This window comes from Helianthus annuus, chromosome 5 (genome assembly GCF_002127325.2).
Source record: "Helianthus annuus cultivar XRQ/B chromosome 5, HanXRQr2.0-SUNRISE, whole genome shotgun sequence".
In the NCBI taxonomy this organism is placed as follows: Eukaryota; Viridiplantae; Streptophyta; class Magnoliopsida; order Asterales; family Asteraceae; genus Helianthus; species Helianthus annuus.
The window spans coordinates 172,862,083-172,885,969 of NC_035437.2; the positions used below are offsets into that span (position 1 = coordinate 172,862,083).

At 36.8% G+C, this 23,887-nt stretch overlaps 3 long non-coding RNA genes across 3 annotated transcripts; all 3 read left to right on the top strand.

The window, feature by feature from the left end:
* Positions 1-7,646: 7,646 nt before the first annotated feature.
* Positions 7,647-9,985, top strand: LOC118492417. The gene is made up of 3 exons (XR_004893631.1): positions 7,647-7,833; positions 9,032-9,115; positions 9,801-9,985. It is a non-coding gene; the product is annotated as an uncharacterized LOC118492417 (long non-coding RNA).
* Positions 9,986-13,448: 3,463 nt separating this feature from the next.
* On the top strand, positions 13,449-15,787 carry LOC118492418. Its single transcript, XR_004893632.1, has 3 exons — positions 13,449-13,635; positions 14,834-14,917; positions 15,603-15,787. It is a non-coding gene; the product is annotated as an uncharacterized LOC118492418 (long non-coding RNA).
* Positions 15,788-19,284: 3,497 nt separating this feature from the next.
* Positions 19,285-21,623, top strand: LOC118492419. The gene is made up of 3 exons (XR_004893633.1): positions 19,285-19,471; positions 20,670-20,753; positions 21,439-21,623. It is a non-coding gene; the product is annotated as an uncharacterized LOC118492419 (long non-coding RNA).
* Positions 21,624-23,887: the final 2,264 nt, after the last annotated feature.

Genomic DNA, 23,887 nt, shown 5'->3' on the forward strand with positions numbered 1-23,887 from the left:
GGAGAGAGAAACGACCGACAGTGTGGAGAAAGAAACCCCAGAAGATGACAAGAGACGAAGACAAAGAAGAAAAAGAATGGAAGGTTTACCGTGGGAAATCCTAGAAGAAGAAGGAAGGGGAGAGGGAGGCCATAACTTTCTACCTATCAAACCTCACGAAAGAGATAAATAGCACATATATATGGTTGGAGTGCAATCTGTAAGGGTTTGTTTGGTATAGGGTAATGGAATGGATGGGAGAATGGAATGGACTAGGTAATGGAATGGACAACGGAATAAAAATAGATCATTCCATTCCAATGTGATGTTTGATTACTCATATGTGAATAGAATGAATCATTACTTTATACAATTTAAAAGACGAAGTAACGAAACACAATTGTATTAAAAACGACAAAAATATAATTGCTTCAATGATAATAATAACAATAATAATATGTTAATGGTAAAAATATTAATAATAAATTTTTTGATATATATATTAATATTAGTATGAATAATAATATAAACGTTACCAAACATTACCTAAGGCTTCATCCTGGACGCCTACATGCCAAAGAATAGGGATGCCAGGGAAAACATTTTTGCTTTCGTATGGTTCGAAGAGATCAAAGACATTGATAATGTCACACATCAACAGATGATGGAAACATCAGAGTGAGACGAAAACATGATTGCTTGAGACTTTATAACTTTCTAATTGTGACAATAATTAAGAATTTCATTCATACTAAACGGGAAAATACATTGGCTTGAAAATAGGAAGTACAACATAAGGCAATTAAGCATAACAACTTGAAACAAATACATAAGTTTAAAATTTAGGTTGTGTTTCTAATCCATCCTAAGTACATTCTTCGATCATCATCAACTAGTTTCATGCAACATATATTAAAATAAAATCAACAAAAATTGGCGAGTATACAAGTTTGTATACATAGCATAATAGTGTCTAAAAGTTGTCTCATATCTAACATGGCAATTTGCATACATTGTTATTTAACATACTAGCATGTGTTAACTATAAGTCAACCAAAGTATACCGCAATCGTGCTATCCTTGTCACCGAAACGACAAGGCCGTAACATAGTTTAAGTAACAATACCATAAGAATACGGGCGATGCGTTAATCCTATAGCGCTATAATTGTCAAGGTATGCTTGCAAAGTTAATGAGTTTATAGAACATAAAATAGCCACCAGCCCGCATTCTAACCCGGAGGTGGCGGGTTCGAGTCTTGCTCGTTCCCAATGCCCCTACGGTAGCGGATTTACCCCCAGACTCAGGCTTGCTGGGTGGCGGTCTGCGAGGTGGGATCACCTCGGCGGTTGGGAGGACCGTGGAATATCCCCCCCCCCCAAGTATAAGCATGGCATGTAGTAACAAAAATATAACAAGTATCATGTTTTAACGGATAGAGCATGTGTATAAACAAGTTTAATCGTGAGTGTGTAGTTTATGATATTGTATACATGTTGCACCCAAAGTGTGTAAAACGGTAAATGGGATCGAGTATACTCATCGTTTGCGTAGTAAATCCCGCGTGCGTGAGTTGATGCATTAAGAGTTTGAACAAGACCGCCGAGTTATCCTACAAGGATAAACGAGCGTATGAGTTCGACGGAGTTTGGAATCGGAATGCAAAATGATTACTTAGTATCAAAATACATAAAACTCGTCTTGACGAAATTCCCAAATTTGGACACCATATTGTAGTGTTCTTCATAGGTGTAAGTTTGCGTATTGGAAGTCCAAAATTATGAGGGGTTCACATCAAGATATTTTAACCATGCTCCCCTTGACATCTAACCATGGCTTGGTTAGTGTTTTAGGTTCGTTTAATTCATAGATTTTTGTGTGTGTGTGTATATATATTTATATTTTATATAGTTTCTTAGTAGTCCGAACGTTAGGCTAGTCAAGTATGATCATGCATGGGTTGGAAGAATCCATTAACCCGAATGTTTACCAATACACAAATCATCACAAGGATGATTCGGATGGTCATGGAACATAGGAACATAAACTACTAGATCTAAAAACAACCAAGTGAACTAGCTAGATGCGTGCATCCCAAACATGGAAAGTGTTTGGGGATGTGGTGTAGCCTTATCCGCTTGTTTGGAAATTGTTTTGAGATCTGGTAATATGAAGATAATCTAACAAATCAATCAAGTGAGGTAGTGGAACATTGTTGGAAAGCCAAAGATTTCATAGTTCACACTTTACCAAAACACAAGCCTTACAATATTGAGGATTGAAGACTTGGATTGGTCTCAACACTTTGTAGGTTGTTTGAACCTTTTCTAGAAGTAGCTAAGTGAGGTTTTAGGCCTTTAATGTTGGATCAGTTCTGTTTAAACATAATGGAAAACATGAATAATACCTGTTACAGCAGATAACCCAGCAGAGAATCCAGTCAGGGATGCAGCCATCGAGTTAGTCATGATTGTTAGGATGATCTGGTTCCTCCTTAGGGTGTAAGTTATGATGGTGATGAAACCGAAACTAGGGTGAGAATCGGTTATGGGGAGAGAGCCGAATTCTTTGATGTTATGAGGGTTGTGATTGTGTAATGTGTGTAACTGTGTAACCCTTTAACTCTCTAATAAGCCCCTTATTTATACACCCAAGAGGAAACCCAATTAGTTAATAAGGGTAATATGGTCCATCAACAATTACCAACTAACTATTAATAGGTTAATAAATATATTTTGATCTAATATAATATAAATGATTATATAGGCTACAAGATTAAATATTACATTTATATATTTAATCTCACATTCTCCCACTTAGCCAAGTAATCATTTATCATGAGTATTAGGTAAGCCTGGCCAGGAGTTAACACTCATTTTAGCTTTAAACCAAGAACTATAGCAGAGAAATACAGCCGTTGAATCATCATTCGACTCAGGACCCCCATTAGTCATACTATAGCCTCAATTTAAAACCTAACAGTTACGATCAAAATATGTATAAGCCCTTTAGCGTCTGATTTGTATTTATATTTGTCTATATGTCATTACACCGGCAGAACATATGTTAGAGACATACAAAATCAAACTGAGGAAATTTTATTAATTAAAACATAAGCTAGTACAATATGCCATTAAATAAGGTCTTTAGTAAGTCCCATATTCAATACATGTTCTTCGAAAACTTTAGGTGGGAGACCTTTAGTCATCGGATCCGCTAGCATATCTTTAGTACTAATATACTCTATACAAAGATTATTTTCCTCAACCCGTTCACGTACGAACAAGTACTTTGTATCGAGATATAAACCAGCTCCAGTCGAACTGTTACTGTTCGAGAAACTAACGGCAGCTGAGTTATCACAGTAAAGCTTCAATGGTCTAGAAATGGAATTAACGATTTTGAGTCCAGTGATCAGATTTCTAAGCAACATTCCATGACAGGTTGCGTTGTAAACAGCAATGTATTCTGCCATCATTGTGGAAGTTGTAGTTAACTGTTGTTTATGACTCTTCCATGAGATAGGTCCGCCTGCTAACATAAAGATGTAGCCCGAAGTGGATTTCTTGTCATCTTTGCATTTTGCAAAGTCAGAATCAGAATAACCTACCACTTCTAAGTGATCACTTCTTCTATAAGTCAGTTTATAGTCTTTCGTCCCTTGCAGATATCTGAGGACCTTCTTAGCTGCTTTCCAGTGATCTAGGCCAGGATTAGTCTGATAACGGCCTAGCATTCCAGCAATATAAGCGATATCTGGGCGAGTACAGACTTGAGCATACATCAGGCTCCCGACTACTGACGCGTAAGGTATCTGGCTCATTTGCTCCTTTTCAACCTCTGTTGTCGGACACTGGAATGAACCGAAAACATCTCCCTTAACTACTGGAGCGACGGAGGGTTTGCACTGTTGCATGTTGTAACGTGTAAGGACACGATCTATGTAAGTCTTTTGAGACAATCCTAAGATCCCTTTGTGTCTATCTCGGTGAATTTCGATGCCAATGACGTAAGAAGCATCTCCGAGATCCTTCATGTCGAAGTTATGCGAGAGTAACCGCTTCGACTCATGCAACATGTCTAAACTATTACTTGCCAATAGAATATCATCTACGTAAAGGACAAGTATAGTAAAATTACTCCCACTCATCTTGAGGTAGGTGCATTGATCCACTTGATTCTTCATAAAACCTTGTCTCTTCATGACTTCATCAAACTTGAGATACCATTGACGTGATGCTTGTTTTAACCCATAAATGGATTTCTTCAACTTACAGACTAGATGCTCCTGACCTTCAGGTTTGAAGCCTTCAGGTTGTTTCATGTAAACATCTTCGTCTAAGTCTCCGTTAAGGAAAGCAGTTTTGACGTCCATCTGATGCAGCTCTAAATCAAAATGAGCTACTAGGGCCATAACGATCCTTAATGAATCTTTACGAGAGACAGGTGAAAACGTCTCTTGATAATCAATTCCCTCTTTCTGAGTGTAGCCCTTTGCAACCAATCTCGCTTTATAGCGTTCAACGTTCCCATTCGGATCTAGTTTTGTTTTGAACACCCATTTACAACCTACAGGTTTGACACCGTTGGGTAATTCTACCAAATCCCAAACGTCATTTTTCTTCATGGATTCAAGCTCATCAATCATTGCTTTGTTCCATTCAGAAGACTGATCACTGCTAATGGCTTCATTATAAGAGATAGGATCATTGAGCTTTCCAGCATCCATTTCAGTCAGGTAGGTAATATAATCATCCCAATTAGTAGGCCGTTTTTGCCTAGATGACCTCCTGAGCTGATTTTCGGGTTGAGCGTTGTCTTGGTTTTGAGCGTTTGATGTGCCTTCGTTATGAGGCATGATGGGTTCTGGTTGTGGAGATGGAGTTTGTGCAGTGGCTACAGGTGCAGTTGCATGGGGTACAAGAGGAGTAAACGGAGTAATGGTAAGCGACGAGTCTCTCCCCCCCGCGTCTTGTACTTCTTGCAATTCTTCGTAAGGGTTGGTACTGCTCCCACTGACCTTGAAATCCTCCAGGAACGCAGCACGCTTGGTTTCAACAATACGGGTGACATGGGAAGGACAATAGAAACGATAACCCTTTGAATGATCAGGATACCCGATAAAGAAGCAGGTAACTGTTTTAGGGTCAAGTTTCCTTAGGAAAGGATTATATAATTTTGCTTCAGCAATGCAGCCCCATACTTTCATATATTTAAGACTCGGTTTCCTTCCTGTCCAAAGTTCATAAGGAGTTTTAGGGACAGACTTAGAAGGAACTCTATTGAGTATATGAACAGCTGCTTTTAACGCTTCAGTCCAGAGGAATAATGGTAAATTAGTGTTGGCTAACATACTGCGCACCATGTTCATAAGGGTACGATTTCTTCGTTCAGCGACACCATTCTGCTGAGGTGTACCAGGCATGGTGTATTGGTTCACAATCCCCTGGCCCTTACAAAACTCATAAAATGGACCGGGAGCTTGACCCACATCAGTATGTCTTCCATAATATTCACCGCCTCTGTCTGATCTCACAACTTTAATCTGACGATCTAATTGCTTTTCAACTTCAGCTTTATAATCTTTAAAAGTTGTAAGAGATTCAGACTTTTCCTTTATAAGATACAAGTACATGTAACGAGAATAATCATCAATGAAAGTGATAAATGAAGTATGTCCTGTGATGCCAGCGATTTGATAGGGACCACTAATGTCAGTGTGAATGAGTTCTAATAAATTAGAGCTCCTAGTGGCACCTTTCTTATTCGCTGATGTCATTTTGCCTTTAAGACATTTGACACATGTTCCAAAATCAGTGAAATCGAGAGGAGGTAAGACTTCATCCTTTACGAGACGATTTAATCGTTCTCTTGAGATGTGGCCTAAACGTTGATGCCACAACATAGATGAAGTCTCTAAGTCTCGAATTTGTTTCTTTTCCATCTTTGTGAGTGATTCATTAATATTATATGACAACAAAGATTTGGAAAAATTATCATCTAGTTCTAATCTATAGAGACCACCATCCAGAATGCCAGTACCATAAACAACGGAATCATAGAGAATAGAGAGTTTGCGATGACCATGAGAAACGACAAAACCGTCCATGTCTAACTTTGGTCCTGATACAAGGTTCCGAGTTACCTCAGGAACATATAAGGTATCATAAAGTTTAATACATAAACCAGTTTTCAAAAATAATTGTAATGTTCCTATGGCCTTCACTTCTAATTCCCGATCATCCCCAACTTTAAGTGTTCTTTGGTTTCTTCCCAGCTTCCGGATTGTAAGGAATCCCTGAAGTGAATTTGTTACATGAACCATAGAACCAGAATCAAACCACCAAGAATTAGCAGGAACATTTAAATTAAAGGACTCAAGTATCATGAAAAAATCGTTACCTTTCTTAGCCAGCCACTCCTTAAAGTCAGGGCATTCCTTTTGCTTATGTCCTGTTTTCTTACAGAACTTGCAATAGGGTTTGCCTAAGGAGTTCTTAGAGCTGGAAGGTGCACTTGTATTAGGATTTGGATTTGGCTTTTGAACCTTAGAAGCATCCTTTCTTTGATAAGAGTTCTTCCTCTTCTTTGAGCTGGAAGTGGTGAAGTTAGCAACATCAGTGGTGCGATCCATCTTCATACGCTCTTCCTCCTGCACGCACATAGCGATCAGCTCACTCATCGTCCATTTGTCCTTCTGAGTGTTGTAATTGATCTTGAAAGCTTCATAGGACGAAGGAAGCGAAGTGATGATGAAGTGAACGAGAAAACCATCACTGATTTCCATCTCTAGGCCCTTCAGCTTATTGGCCATATCATGCATCATCATGATGTGTTCGCGAATGCCGCTCCTCCCATCATACTTAGTTGTCACCAGCTTGAGGATAAGAGTGCTAGCGTGTGCTTTTGATGTTCCCTTGAATTGATCCTCCACAGAAGCCAGATAGGTTTTAGCATTTTCAGAATCAGGAATGGCCCCTCTGATTGAGTTATGAATGGATTGCTTCATGAACATGAGAGACATGCGGTTACACCTAGTCCATTTATCATGGACTATCTGCTCAGCAGCAGTACTTGTAGCGGTAAGGTCCGCTGGCTTATTCTCTCTTAGAGCATAATCAAAGTCTAACAATCCTAGAGTAAGCATGAGGGCATCCTTCCATTCAGCAAAGTTATCACCAGTCAAAGGTGGAATCCCGCAATTGGGTGCTGGTAGTGGAAATAAGATGAGCAAGTTATGATACAAAAGAAGAAATCCTAATGTGATCTAATGGGCTTGTTACACTAAGGCAGGCATAAATAATGACCATTATAATTATGAAGCTGTGATAATGTCCATTACTAACATCAAAATAATAGACTTAGTAAAATTCTACTTAAACGAAGACAAATCAGCTTTGGCCAGAAGTGTAATCATTTAAGTATGTGTGCAAAGCAATCATGACAAATCAGCTTTGGCCAGAAATGAGATAATCACTTTAGTTATGCACTGTAACGCCCCAAAAATATAATATTTAATAAATATAGCATATAATAGAATTATGTGTGAAATAACTTAACTAGATTTGACTAACTAGGATTAGTTAACCTAGTTTGTATATATACTAGTCTAAATAATGAAAGAAATAAGTTAAACAAAGTGCAAGGGTTAATCTTGCACATTTTGAATGAAGTTTGGGTTAAGTGGGGGAAGACCACAAACATCAGACATAAGTCTGATGTTGGTGTCGATGCAAGGCAAGGAGACATGAGGGTTTCTCATGGTGGTGAATGTTGAAGAATTGAGGTAGAATCCAACCTTAACTCTCTTGCATGAATCAAGATTCTACATCATCTAGCCCTATAAATCACTTGGTAAGTTGAAATTTGAGAATTGGTGATCTTGTATGAAGTGGGTTATGTTTAATCCACGAAATTGAATGAAATTGATTATGTATGTGTCTTAGAATCACCATATAAAACATGGGTTATGAAGGATTTTGAGTAATTTGATGTTTGAAGATGAAACCCACCATTGGTGGTGAAGGTGGCGACATGGGTGAATCACTCATGTCTAATTCTTGTTCAAACTGATGTATTTTGTAGTATGTAACGTATACTTGTTATTTAGATTGAGTATGATATGGAAATTTGCTTGAAATTTACTTGTGTTGATGAATAGAAGTAATAAGTATGAAGGATAGCATGAACTACTTGTACATTAGGCTTAGAAAGTAGTACGCACACCAAGTGTTTGATGAAATGTCTAGATGGAAATGATCTGCGAAATTGTATGCAAGTAATAGGTAATTATATATAGAACGTGATAATAATGTATTTGTTAGTAAACCTACATGAAGAAGACGTGTTAGATTGATTCCATGTGGAGATTTTGTTGATTTTATGCCCGGGTAGAAAGGTGCACTAGTGGCTTGTACTATGTGTTTAAATGATGTGATGCACACCATGTGGTTGTTTGATCCGCTAGTTGTGAACTAGAAGTATATGTGAAGCATATGAGATTCCTAAAAAGAATCATTGTTGGAATAGTATAAGGCTAGCTTAATACGTGTTATAGTGTCAGTTGTGGAGTTATAGAAATACTAGTATAAATGGAATGGATTACGTATATGTGTGTGTACGTAGGTAAGTAATTATATGGTTGTATGTGTGCAAGAATATGATTACAAAATGCATGGGATGTCGTTAGTATGGTCCACTACATCAATATGGACATATGTTCTTGAGTTGGAAATTTGTATGCTTGACTGTTGACTTTCTGAAAAGTCAACGAATATGCGAATGGTATGGTTCGACTTATGAATGTTACTGTAAGGTTTAGGAATAATTATGTGTCATGAGTTAGGCTAATGACGTGTTAGACGTGTGTGTGTTTAATACGATGAAACGATAGATTACATGAGTTTGAAATGACATGAACTTGGTTACATGTATTATGCTTGTTAGAAGTGACAAATGAAAGTTAAATGTGAATTATGCGATCGATATGATCGTTAACATGTACAATTGCGTATGCTAATATGAATGTGATTTCGATGACATGGAAGTATAGGGATCATGTCGAGACGGAATCAAGCACGGAAGGCTAACGGGTCAAGAAGTGGCAAGAAAACGGATACGAGCACGAATGCATAAGGTAAGTGATTCTGTAATCACTTCTTAGCTTGTTTAAGTAATGTAGCATTTTAATTAATTAAACATAATGGTTAATGTCAAATATGGATTTAGTTGAATGAAATCGGTGAATTTTTCTAAGTAGACCAAACGGGTCAAAAGGAGGTCTTATGATTATATCGAAATGTTGTATAAGAAATGGCTATAGTAGTATAACCGGTTAATGGGTAGAATTGCACATAAGTACGCAATCCGGGAATCGGAGATGTGGTTTAATAGTCAAAAGACTCATATGTGAGTTTGGTTTAATAGATATACATTTGCGCAAGTGGAGGTTTTAGTAACAAGTTTGATCGTAGATTTAAATGGAATGAATGAGTTTAATGAATACCGGGTATCGGGTGCGTAAACCCCAAGTACGAAACTCTGGATAAAATAAGAGTATTATGGTTATAATGTTCATGTATGTTTTGGGTTAAAACAAATGAGTGGTTTGATGAAAACATAAACGGGCCGAATAATTAGAAAATGATTATTAAGTTGAAAGCGCGTAAGTTAAGAATTTCCTTAAACCGAACGTGGGATTTCAAGTCCATGTGATAGAGGATTAAATTACGATCACGTAGGAAAAAGAATCGGGTAAAACGGACAAGAAATGAGAAAGTTATGACCAAAATGGTAAAAATTCGTCATGCTGAAAGTTGCAGGTCTGAACCAGGCGCAAGGTTGCGCCCCCCTGGCACAAGGTTGCGCCCCTGACTGATGTCTTCTGTATTGCGCCAGAACTGGCACAAGGTGGCGCCAGATTGGTTTCTTCTTGCGCCAATTGCTGGTTCTTTCATATTTTTCGCATTCTTCAACTCCAAACTTGTGTGAAGGCTATCTAACTACGTTATATCCACTATATAACTATATGTAAGTATGTAAGCATGTACGTGTAGATGTGTTTATGTTTGCATGTATGTTTTCGGGTGTATGTAAATAGATGTAGAGTATACATATATGAAAGTATGTACATATGTATTAAATGGGATTGAATGTACACAAAGGTATAAAGCTTGTATGTATGTATGTATGTAAGTATGTATGTAAGCATGTATGTATGTATATGTGTAAGTATATATGTATGTATATATGTATGTATGTAAGTAACTATGTATGTACATAGGTATGTATGCATGAATTGATATGTTAGAATTTTAACGTTACTAATTATGCGTTTGAGGTCAGTATGTAATGCAGGAATGAGTACATCAGATTCTTATGAAATTTAAGCCGAATCTGGAACAAGAGAAGGAGAAGGGTTATTCGAATGGATCAAGTTACATTATCGAACGTTATTCAATCTTTAATTATTTGAGATTAATGTTATATGATGTTGTCATCGACTAATGGCTAAGTTGTATGTGATACCCACAGGTACTACACGGACTTCTTCTGCTGCTAAGGAAGTGAAGCGGACGTAGATCGAGTCAAGAGCAAGGATTGTACGGATGGATCGGTCACATAGTTGAAGTATATAATGTCTAGGAATCTAAATTTTAGTATGAATGTTGTGAATTCTTTTATAGAACGTTTAACATTTTTTAGAATTTGGAACCTTCGTGAAAGTAATGTCGTTAATAAGGAAAGAAATTTTAAAGCTCTTTTTCCGCTGCGTCATTTTTAAGGTTAAACGTGTTAGGGCGTAACAAGTTGGTATCAGAGCCCTGGTTTGAGAGAATCAAGTAACAGGAGGTAAATACTTGAACTCAAACCGGTGTGCTCTCGTGACCAAGAACCCGTGCAATCCAAGACTCGATCGAAGCCTAAATGCAAAAGCGAATGTAAGTATGTATTAGATTATGTATTCGAAGGAAACTAATAGTATGTTATGTGAAGGATAAGCGCAATTGTTTGGAAGGGATGATCCGTGGATGCGGTCTAGGACCGACATCAAGGCAAGTAATAAGGCGAATTGACCCCAGGTACGTAAACCTAACGTGTGGGCATATGAAATGGTATAATTAAGCAAGTGAAAGAAAATTTTTAGCAAAATATAATAACGACATGATAAATAAGTTCTGAAAAGGTTACACGAGCCGAAACTAAATTCTTCGGACATAAGGTGGCAATTACGCGAAGGCACGAATCTAGTACGTGGAATGTGTACCTGGCCAGTACACAAGAAGCGTATGACGTTCGTGAGACCGTGATAATTATTACAGGTATGTCCGATAGAGTTTGGTAGCAGCTAGGCGTGTGGGTGAAATGGGTAGTAAGACTCTCGGGGGACTGAGAGTACTTTGTAGGAATGAAATATGCGAATGCAATGCTTGAATCCGCGAGACGGATTCAAGGAATGAAATATGCGAATGCAATGCTTGGATCCGCGAGACGGATTCAAGGAATGAAATATGCGAATGCAATGCTTGGATCCGCGAGACGGATTCAAGGAATGAAAAATGCGAATGCAATGCTTGGATCCGCGAGACGGATTCAAGGAATGAAATATGCGAATGCAATGCTTGAATCCGCGAGACGGATTCAAGGCATGAAATATGCGAATGCAATGCTTGGATCCGCGAGACGGATTCAAGGAATGAAATATGCGAATGCAATGCTTGAATCCACGAGACGGATTCAAGGAATGAAAGGCATGAACGAAATGATTGAATCCGCGAGACGGCTTCAAAGAATGAAAGAGGTGAATGCAATATTTGAATTCGTGAGACGAATTCAAAACATGAAAGGTACGAAAGGTATGAGTAAGGTGTTCGAATCCGCGAAACGGATTTAGGGTCTAAACGACTAAAGCTAGTCTACTTGAGAAGAAGTCAATAGTCTGACCATAATTATGTCACACAAGTCATATAAGTAAACGTAAAGCAAATGAACAAAAGTATGATAGGAGTGAAAATATCCGAAGGTGTAAGTAATTACGAACCAGACAAGTAAATGTTTCTTAAGTGATGTGATTCAAACTATGCTTAAATTTTCATATATATATATATATATATATATGAATATATTTATGCAAATGTGTTGCATACAAGAATGGTAGAAGGGATAAATGGTTCATACGGGTCAGATGGCGATCGCCATTTGAACTCGGTAGTTAATGTGTTGACTTGTTAAGTTTATACTCATAGGTGAGCTTGATGAATGGACACGCAATATCACTATCGGAAAGGAATGATCATCGCAAGGTATGGATAACGAATTAATGGAATTTACTTCCGTCAGGTATGTATAAAAAGGGGTGAAATTTTAATAGGAGATTATGACTCGACTAGAGATGGGTGTGTCAGAATAGAATGTATAAGTACAAACCGTAATGAAAAATGTGGGGTAAATTTCAAAATGTTTGTAATGATCGTCGGGTGGTATTGAACTTGAATGCTCGTAACCGTGGAAATTCTGATAGAATACAAGAGACGAAAAGTATCGTTAAGAAATGCTAACTTTGATGCTCGGCTTGTTGGCCATGTTCATTTGAACAAGACATTGTAGAAAAGATACGCATGGCATAAATAACAATAGTAACCATAGAAATAATGCTTAGTCTTTGTGATTTAAGTACGGATAATTAAGTTTAAGAAGAGTGATTCTAGTTGTAATAATAAGTCCTTGAATGATTATAGTATGCGTATGGTAATATATCAACCCCTCCTATGAGCTTAAAGGCAATCGGAAGTAATGATAGTAATGGAATGTTTAGGATGGCTCATAGTGAACAAAATGAAAGATAGCATATGATGTATGAGTAGCATGAAATAAATCGATTTATTTCGATTAACAAATATATGAATGAAATATGCTTAAATAGGAAGTTAGGAACAAACCGCAGGCTGAGGTTTGTACGATTAATAATTGGATACAAGTGGAATAAATTCGATGAATGAAACGTTAGTGATGATATGTGCTAAGAGCTAGTATTATAAAGTAAAAGACACTAATAAGAGCTCTGGAGCAGATCCTAATATAAATATAATGATGAAAGTAGTTTACTTAATTTAAGAGCATAGGGACGATGTGTATAATTATGTTTATGCATGAATAAAAGTTTGCCAAGATCCCTAATGCGTTTATGTTGTAATAAGTATTGTGGATGAACAATTTGAAAAGGTAAGAGTAGAATTGGTCTAGTTGAATGTGAAAGGTTTCGGGGACGAAACCTCCTTTAAGGGGGGTAGACTTGTAACGCCCCAAAAATATAATATTTAATAAATATAGCATATAATAGAATTATGTGTGAAATAACTTAACTAGATTTGACTAACTAGGATTAGTTAACCTAGTTTGTATATATACTAGTCTAAATAATGAAAGAAATAAGTTAAACAAAGTGCAAGGGTTAATCTTGCACATTTTGAATGAAGTTTGGGTTAAGTGGGGGAAGACCACAAACATCAGACATAAGTCTGATGTTGGTGTCGATGCAAGGCAAGGAGACATGAGGGTTTCTCATGGTGGTGAATGTTGAAGAATTGAGGTAGAATCCAACCTTAACTCTCTTGCATGAATCAAGATTCTACATCATCTAGCCCTATAAATCACTTGGTAAGTTGAAATTTGAGAATTGGTGATCTTGTATGAAGTGGGTTATGTTTAATCCACGAAATTGAATGAAATTGATTATGTATGTGTCTTAGAATCACCATATAAAACATGGGTTATGAAGGATTTTGAGTAATTTGATGTTTGAAGATGAAACCCACCATTGGTGGTGAAGGTGGCGACATGGGTGAATCACTCATGTCTAATTCTTGTTCAAACTGATGTATTTTGTAGTATGTAACGTATACTTGTTATTTAGATTGAGTATGATATGGAAATTTGCTTGAAATTTACTTGTGTTGATGAATAGAAGTAATAAGTATGAAGGATAGCATGAACTACTTGTACATTAGGCTTAGAAAGTAGTACGCACACCAAGTGTTTGATGAAATGTCTAGATGGAAATGATCTGCGAAATTGTATGCAAGTAATAGGTAATTATATATAGAACGTGATAATAATGTATTTGTTAGTAAACCTACATGAAGAAGACGTGTTAGATTGATTCCATGTGGAGATTTTGTTGATTTCATGCCCGGGTAGAAAGGTGCACTAGTGGCTTGTACTATGTGTTTAAATGATGTGATGCACACCATGTGGTTGTTTGATCCGCTAGTTGTGAACTAGAAGTATATGTGAAGCATATGAGATTCCTAAAAAGAATCATTGTTGGAATAGTATAAGGCTAGCTTAATACGTGTTATAGTGTCAGTTGTGGAGTTATAGAAATACTAGTATAAATGGAATGGATTACGTATATGTGTGTGTACGTAGGTAAGTAATTATATGGTTGTATGTGTGCAAGAATATGATTACAAAATGCATGGGATGTCGTTAGTATGGTCCACTACATCAATATGGACATATGTTCTTGAGTTGGAAATTTGTATGCTTGACTGTTGACTTTCTGAAAAGTCAACGAATATGCGAATGGTATGGTTCGACTTATGAATGTTACTGTAAGGTTTAGGAATAATTATGTGTCATGAGTTAGGCTAATGACGTGTTAGACGTGTGTGTGTTTAATACGATGAAACGATAGATTACATGAGTTTGAAATGACATGAACTTGGTTACATGTATTATGCTTGTTAGAAGTGACAAATGAAAGTTAAATGTGAATTATGCGATCGATATGATCGTTAACATGTACAATTGCGTATGCTAATATGAATGTGATTTCGATGACATGGAAGTATAGGGATCATGTCGAGACGGAATCAAGCACGGAAGGCTAACGGGTCAAGAAGTGGCAAGAAAACGGATACGAGCACGAATGCATAAGGTAAGTGATTCTGTAATCACTTCTTAGCTTGTTTAAGTAATGTAGAATTTTAATTAATTAAACATAATGTTTAATGTCAAATATGGATTTAGTTGAATGAAATCGGTGAATTTTTCTAAGTAGACCAAACGGGTCAAAACGAGGTCTTATGATTATATCGAAATGTTGTATAAGAAATGGCTATAGTAGTATAACCGGTTAATGGGTAGAATTGCACATAAGTACGCAATCCGGGAATCGGAGATGTGGTTTAATAGTCAAAAGACTCATATGTGAGTTTGGTTTAATAGATATACATTTGCGCAAGTGGAGGTTTTAGTAACAAGTTTGATCGTAGATTTAAATGGAATGAATGAGTTTAATGAATACCGGGTATCGGGTGCGTAAACCCCAAGTACGAAACTCTGGATAAAATAAGAGTATTATGGTTATAATGTTCATGTATGTTTTGGGTTAAAACAAATGAGTGGTTTGATGAAAACATAAACGGGCCGAATAATTAGAAAATGATTATTAAGTCGAAAGCGCGTAAGTTAAGAATTTCCTTAAACCGAACGTGGGATTTCAAGTCCATGTGATAGAGGATTAAATTACGATCACGTAGGAAAAAGAATCGGGTAAAACGGACAAGAAATGAGAAAGTTATGACCAAAATGGTAAAAATTCGTCATGCTGAAAGTTGCAGGTCTGAACCAGGCGCAAGGTTGCGCCCCCCTGGCACAAGGTTGCGCCCCTGACTGATGTCTTCTGTATTGCGCCAGAACTGGCACAAGGTGGCGCCAGATTGGTTTCTTCTTGCGCCAATTGCTGGTTCTTTCATATTTTTCGCATTCTTCAACTCCAAACTTGTGTGAAGGCTATCTAACTACGTTATATCCACTATATAACTATATGTAAGTATGTAAGCATGTACGTGTAGATGTGTTTATGTTTGCATGTATGTTTTCGGGTGTATGTAAATAGATGTAGAGTATACATATATGAAAGTATGTACATATGTATTAAATGGGATTGAATGTACACAAAGGAATAAAGCTTGTATGTATGTATGTATGTAAGTATGTATGTAAGCATGTATGTATGTATATGTGTAAGTATATATGTATGTATATATGTATGTATGTAAGTAACTATGTATGTACATAGGTATGTATGCATGAATTGATATGTTAGAATTTTAACGTTACCCTAATTATGCGTTTGAGGTCAGTATGTAATGCAGGAATGAGTACATCAGATTCTTATGAAATTTAAGCCGAATCTGGAACAAGAGAAGGAGAAGGGTTATTCGAATGGATCAAGTTACATTATCGAACGTTATTCAATCTTTAATTATTTGAGATTAATGTTATATGATGTTGTCATCGACTAATGGCTAAGTTGTATGTGATGCCCACAGGTACTACACGGACTTCTTCTGCTGCTAAGGAAGTGAAGCGGACGTAGATCGAGTCAAGAGCAAGGATTGTACGGATGGATCGGTCACATAGTTGAAGTATATAATGTCTAGGAATCTAAATTTTAGTATGAATGTTGTGAATTCTTTTATAGAACGTTTAACATTTTTTAGAATTTGGAACCTTCGTAAAAGTAATGTCGTTAATAAGGAAAGAAATTTTAAAGCTCTTTTTCCGCTGCGTCATTTTTAAGGTTAAACGTGTTAGGGCGTAACAAGTTGGTATCAGAGCCCTGGTTTGAGAGAATCAAGTAACAGGAGGTAAATACTTGAACTCAAACCGGTGTGCTCTCGTGACCAAGAACCCGTGCAATCCAAGACTCGATCGAAGCCTAAAGGCAAAAGCGAATGTAAGTATGTATTAGATTATGTATTCGAAGGAAACTAATAGTATGTTATGTGAAGGATAAGCGCAATTGTTTGGAAGGGATGATCCGTGGATGCGGTCTAGGACCGACATCAAGGCAAGTAATAAGGCGAATTGACCCCTGGTACGTAAACCTAACGTGTGGGCATATGAAATGGTATAATTAAGCAAGTGAAAGAAAATTTTTAGCAAAATATAATAACGACATGATAAATAAGTTCTGAAAAGGTTACACGAGCCGAAACTAAATTCTTCGGACATAAGGTGGCAATTACGCGAAGGCACGAATCTAGTACGTGGAATGTGTACCTGGCCAGTACACAAGAAGCGTATGACGTTCGTGAGACCGTGATAATTATTACAGGTATGTCCGATAGAGTTTGGTAGCAGCTAGGCGTGTGGGTGAAATGGGTAGTAAGACTCTCGGGGGACTGAGAGTACTTTGTAGGAATGAAATATGCGAATGCAATGCTTGAATCCGCGAGACGGATTCAAGGAATGAAATATGCGAATGCAATGCTTGGATCCGCGAGACGGATTCAAGGAATGAAATATGCGAATGCAATGCTTGGATCCGCGAGATGGATTCAAGGAATGAAAAATGCGAATGCAATGCTTGGATCCGCGAGACGGATTCAAGGAATGAAATATGCGAATGCAATGCTTGAATCCGCGAGACGGATTCAAGGCATGAAATATGCGAATGCAATGCTTGGATCCGCGAGACGGATTCAAGGAATGAAATATGCGAATGCAATGCTTGAATCCACGAGACGGATTCAAGGAATGAAAGGCATGAACGAAATGATTGAATCCGCGAGACGGCTTCAAAGAATGAAAGAGGTGAATGCAATATTTGAATTCGTGAGACGAATTCAAAACATGAAAGGTACGAAAGGTATGAGTAAGGTGTTCGAATCCGCGAAACGGATTTAGGGTCTAAACGACTAAAGCTACTCTACTTGAGAAGAAGTCAATAGTCTGACCATAATTATGTCACACAAGTCATATAAGTAAACGTAAAGCAAATGAACAAAAGTATGATAGGAGTGAAAATATCCGAAGGTGTAAGTAATTACGAACCAGACAAGTAAATGTTTCTTAAGTGATGTGATTCAAACTATGCTTAAATTTTCATATATATATATATATATATATATATATATATATATATATATATATATATATATATGAATATATTTATGCAAATGTGTTGCATACAAGAATGGTAGAAGGGATAAATGGTTCATACGGGTCAGATGGCGATCGCCATTTGAACTCGGTAGTTAATGTGTTGACTTGTTAAGTTTATACTCATAGGTGAGCTTGATGAATGGACACGCAATATCACTATCGGAAAGGAATGATCATCGCAAGGTATGGATAACGAATTAATGGAATTTACTTCCGTCAGGTATGTATAAAAAGGGGTGAAATTTTAATAGGAGATTATGACTCGACTAGAGATGGGTGTGTCAGAATAGAATGTATAAGTACAAACCGTAATGAAAAATGTGGGGTAAATTTCAAAATGTTTGTAATGATCGTCGGGTGGTATTGAACTTGAATGCTCGTAACCGTGGAAATTCTGATAGAATACAAGAGACGAAAAGTATCGTTAAGAAATGCTAACTTTGATGCTCGGCTTGTTGGCCATGTTCATTTGAACAAGACATTGTAGAAAAGATACGCATGGCATAAATAACAATAGTAACCATAGAAATAATGCTTAGTCTTTGTGATTTAAGTACGGATAATTAAGTTTAAGAAGAGTGATTCTAGTTGTAATAATAAGTCCTTGAATGATTATAGTATGCGTATGGTAATATATCAACCCCTCCTATGAGCTTAAAGGCAATCGGAAGTAATGATAGTAATGGAATGTTTAGGATGGCTCATAGTGAACAAAATGAAAGATAGCATATGATGTATGAGTAGCATGAAATAAATCGATTTATTTCGATTAACAAATATATGAATGAAATATGCTTAAATAGGAAGTTAGGAACAAACCGCAGGCTGAGGTTTGTACGATTAATAATTGGATACAAGTGGAATAAATTCGATGAATGAAACGTTAGTGATGATATGTGCTAAGAGCTAGTATTATAAAGTAAAAGACACTAATAAGAGCTCTGGAGCAGATCCTAATATAAATATAATGATGAAAGTAGTTTACTTAATTTAAGAGCATAGGGACGATGTGTATAATTATGTTTATGCATGAATAAAAGTTTGCCAAGATCCCTAATGCGTTTATGTTGTAATAAGTATTGTGGATGAACAATTTGAAAAGGTAAGAGTAGAATTGGTCTAGTTGAATGTGAAAGGTTTCGGGGACGAAACCTCCTTTAAGGGGGGTAGACTTGTAACGCCCCAAAAATATAATATTTAATAAATATAGCATATAATAGAATTATGTGTGAAATAACTTAACTAGATTTGACTAACTAGGATTAGTTAACCTAGTTTGTATATATACTAGTCTAAATAATGAAAGAAATAAGTTAAACAAAGTGCAAGGGTTAATCTTGCACATTTTGAATGAAGTTTGGGTTAAGTGGGGGAAGACCACAAACATCAGACATAAGTCTGATGTTGGTGTCGATGCAAGGCAAGGAGACATGAGGGTTTCTCATGGTGGTGAATGTTGAAGAATTGAGGTAGAATCCAACCTTAACTCTCTTGCATGAATCAAGATTCTACATCATCTAGCCCTATAAATCACTTGGTAAGTTGAAATTTGAGAATTGGTGATCTTGTATGAAGTGGGTTATGTTTAATCCACGAAATTAAATGAAATTGATTATGTATGTGTCTTAGAATCACCATATAAAACATGGGTTATGAAGGATTTTGAGTAATTTGATGTTTGAAGATGAAACCCACCATTGGTGGTGAAGGTGGCGACATGGGTGAATCACTCATGTCTAATTCTTGTTCAAACTGATGTATTTTGTAGTATGTAACGTATACTTGTTATTTAGATTGAGTATGATATGGAAATTTGCTTGAAATTTACTTGTGTTGATGAATAGAAGTAATAAGTATGAAGGATAGCATGAACTACTTGTACATTAGGCTTAGAAAGTAGTACGCACACCAAGTGTTTGATGAAATGTCTAGATGGAAATGATCTGCGAAATTGTATGCAAGTAATAGGTAATTATATATAGAACGTGATAATAATGTATTTGTTAGTAAACCTACATGAAGAAGACGTGTTAGATTGATTCCATGTGGAGATTTTGTTGATTTCATGCCCGGGTAGAAAGGTGCACTAGTGGCTTGTACTATGTGTTTAAATGATGTGATGCACACCATGTGGTTGTTTGATCCGCTAGTTGTGAACTAGAAGTATATGTGAAGCATATGAGATTCCTAAAAAGAATCATTGTTGGAATAGTATAAGGCTAGCTTAATACGTGTTATAGTGTCAGTTGTGGAGTTATAGAAATACTAGTATAAATGGAATGGATTACGTATATGTGTGTGTACGTAGGTAAGTAATTATATGGTTGTATGTGTGCAAGAATATGATTACAAAATGCATGGGATGTCGTTAGTATGGTCCACTACATCAATATGGACATATGTTCTTGAGTTGGAAATTTGTATGCTTGACTGTTGACTTTCTGAAAAGTCAACGAATATGCGAATGGTATGGTTCGACTTATGAATGTTACTGTAAGGTTTAGGAATAATTATGTGTCATGAGTTAGGCTAATGACGTGTTAGACGTGTGTGTGTTTAATACGATGAAACGATAGATTACATGAGTTTGAAATGACATGAACTTGGTTACATGTATTATGCTTGTTAGAAGTGACAAATGAAAGTTAAATGTGAATTATGCGATCGATATGATCGTTAACATGTACAATTGCGTATGCTAATATGAATGTGATTTCGATGACATGGAAGTATAGGGATCATGTCGAGACGGAATCAAGCACGGAAGGCTAACGGGTCAAGAAGTGGCAAGAAAACGGATACGAGCACGAATGCATAAGGTAAGTGATTCTGTAATCACTTCTTAGCTTGTTTAAGTAATGTAGCATTTTAATTAATCAAACATAATGTTTAATGTCAAATATGGATTTAGTTGAATGAAATCGGTGAATTTTTCTAAGTAGACCAAACGGGTCAAAACGAGGTCTTATGATTATATCGAAATGTTGTATAAGAAATGGCTATAGTAGTATAACCGGTTAATGGGTAGAATTGCACATAAGTACGCAATCCGGGAATCGGAGATGTGGTTTAATAGTCAAAAGACTCATATGTGAGTTTGGTTTAATAGATATACATTTGCGCAAGTGGAGGTTTTAGTAACAAGTTTGATCGTAGATTTAAATGGAATGAATGAGTTTAATGAATACCGGGTATCGGGTGCGTAAACCCCAAGTACGAAACTCTGGATAAAATAAGAGTATTATGGTTATAATGTTCATGTATGTTTTGGGTTAAAACAAATGAGTGGTTTGATGAAAACATAAACGGGCCGAATAATTAGAAAATGATTATTAAGTCGAAAGCGCGTAAGTTAAGAATTTCCTTAAACCGAACGTGGGATTTCAAGTCCATGTGATAGAGGATTAAATTACGATCACGTAGGAAAAAGAATCGGGTAAAACGGACAAGAAATGAGAAAGTTATGACCAAAATGGTAAAAATTCGTCATGCTGAAAGTTGCAGGTCTGAACCAGGCGCAAGGTTGCGCCCCCCTGGCACAAGGTTGCGCCCCTGACTGATGTCTTCTGTATTGCGCCAGAACTGGCACAAGGTGGCGCCAGATTGGTTTCTTCTTGCGCCAATTGCTGGTTCTTTCATATTTTTCGCATTCTTCAACTCCAAACTTGTGTGAAGGCTATCTAACTACGTTATATCCACTATATAACTATATGTAAGTATGTAAGCATGTACGTGTAGATGTGTTTATGTTTGCATGTATGTTTTCGGGTGTATGTAAATAGATGTAGAGTATACATATATGAAAGTATGTACATATGTATTAAATGGGATTGAATGTACACAAAGGAATAAAGCTTGTATGTATGTATGTATGTAAGTATGTATGTAAGCATGTATGTATGTATATGTGTAAGTATATATGTATGTATATATGTATGTATGTAAGTAACTATGTATGTACATAGGTATGTATGCATGAATTGATATGTTAGAATTTTAACGTTAATAATTATGCGTTTGAGGTCAGTATGTAATGCAGGAATGAGTACATCAGATTCTTATGAAATTTAAGCCGAATCTGGAACAAGAGAAGGAGAAGGGTTATTCGAATGGATCAAGTTACATTATCGAACGTTATTCAATCTTTAATTATTTGAGATTAATGTTATATGATGTTGTCATCGACTAATGGCTAAGTTGTATGTGATGCCCACAGGTACTACACGGACTTCTTCTGCTGCTAAGGAAGTGAAGCGGACGTAGATCGAGTCAAGAGCAAGGATTGTACGGATGGATCGGTCACATAGTTGAAGTATATAATGTCTAGGAATCTAAATTTTAGTATGAATGTTGTGAATTCTTTTATAGAACGTTTAACATTTTTTAGAATTTGGAACCTTCGTGAAAGTAATGTCGTTAATAAGGAAAGAAATTTTAAAGCTCTTTTTCCGCTGCGTCATTTTTAAGGTTAAACGTGTTAGGGCGTAACAAGTTGGTATCAGAGCCCTGGTTTGAGAGAATCAAGTAACAGGAGGTAAATACTTGAACTCAAACCGGTGTGCTCTCGTGACCAAGAACCCGTGCAATCCAAGACTCGATCGAAGCCTAAAGGCAAAAGCGAATGTAAGTATGTATTAGATTATGTATTCGAAGGAAACTAATAGTATGTTATGTGAAGGATAAGCGCAATTGTTTGGAAGGGATGATCCGTGGATGCGGTCTAGGACCGACATCAAGGCAAGTAATAAGGCGAATTGACCCCAGGTACGTAAACCTAACGTGTGGGCATATGAAATGGTATAATTAAGCAAGTGAAAGAAAATTTTTAGCAAAATATAATAACGACATGATAAATAAGTTCTGAAAAGGTTACACGAGCCGAAACTAAATTCTTCGGACATAAGGTGGCAATTACGCGAAGGCACGAATCTAGTACGTGGAATGTGTACCTGGCCAGTACACAAGAAGCGTATGACGTTCGTGAGACCGTGATAATTATTACAGGTATGTCCGATAGAGTTTGGTAGCAGCTAGGCGTGTGGGTGAAATGGGTAGTAAGACTCTCGGGGGTCTGAGAGTACTTTGTAGGAATGAAATATGCGAATGCAATGCTTGAATCCGCGAGACGGATTCAAGGAATGAAATATGCGAATGCAATGCTTGGATCCGCGAGACGGATTCAAGGAATGAAATATGCGAATGCAATGCTTGGATCCGCGAGACGGATTCAAGGAATGAAAAATGCGAATGCAATGCTTGGATCCGCGAGACGGATTCAAGGAATGAAATATGCGAATGCAATGCTTGAATCCGCGAGACGGATTCAAGGCATGAAATATGCGAATGCAATGCTTGGATCCGCGAGACGGATTCAAGGAATGAAATATGCGAATGCAATGCTTGAATCCACGAGACGGATTCAAGGAATGAAAGGCATGAACGAAATGATTGAATCCGCGAGACGGCTTCAAAGAATGAAAGAGGTGAATGCAATATTTGAATTCGTGAGACGAATTCAAAACATGAAAGGTACGAAAGGTATGAGTAAGGTGTTCGAATCCGCGAAACGGATTTAGGGTCTAAACGACTAAAGCTAGTCTACTTGAGAAGAAGTCAATAGTCTGACCATAATTATGTCACACAAGTCATATAAGTAAACGTAAAGCAAATGAACAAAAGTATGATAGGAGTGAAAATATACGAAGGTGTAAGTAATTACGAACCAGACAAGTAAATGTTTCTTAAGTGATGTGATTCAAACTATGCTTAAATTTTCATATATATATATATATATATATATATATGAATATATTTATGCAAATGTGTTGCATACAAGAATGGTAGAAGGGATAAATGGTTCATACGGGTCAGATGGCGATCGCCATTTGAACTCGGTAGTTAATGTGTTGACTTGTTAAGTTTATACTCATAGGTGAGCTTGATGAATGGACAC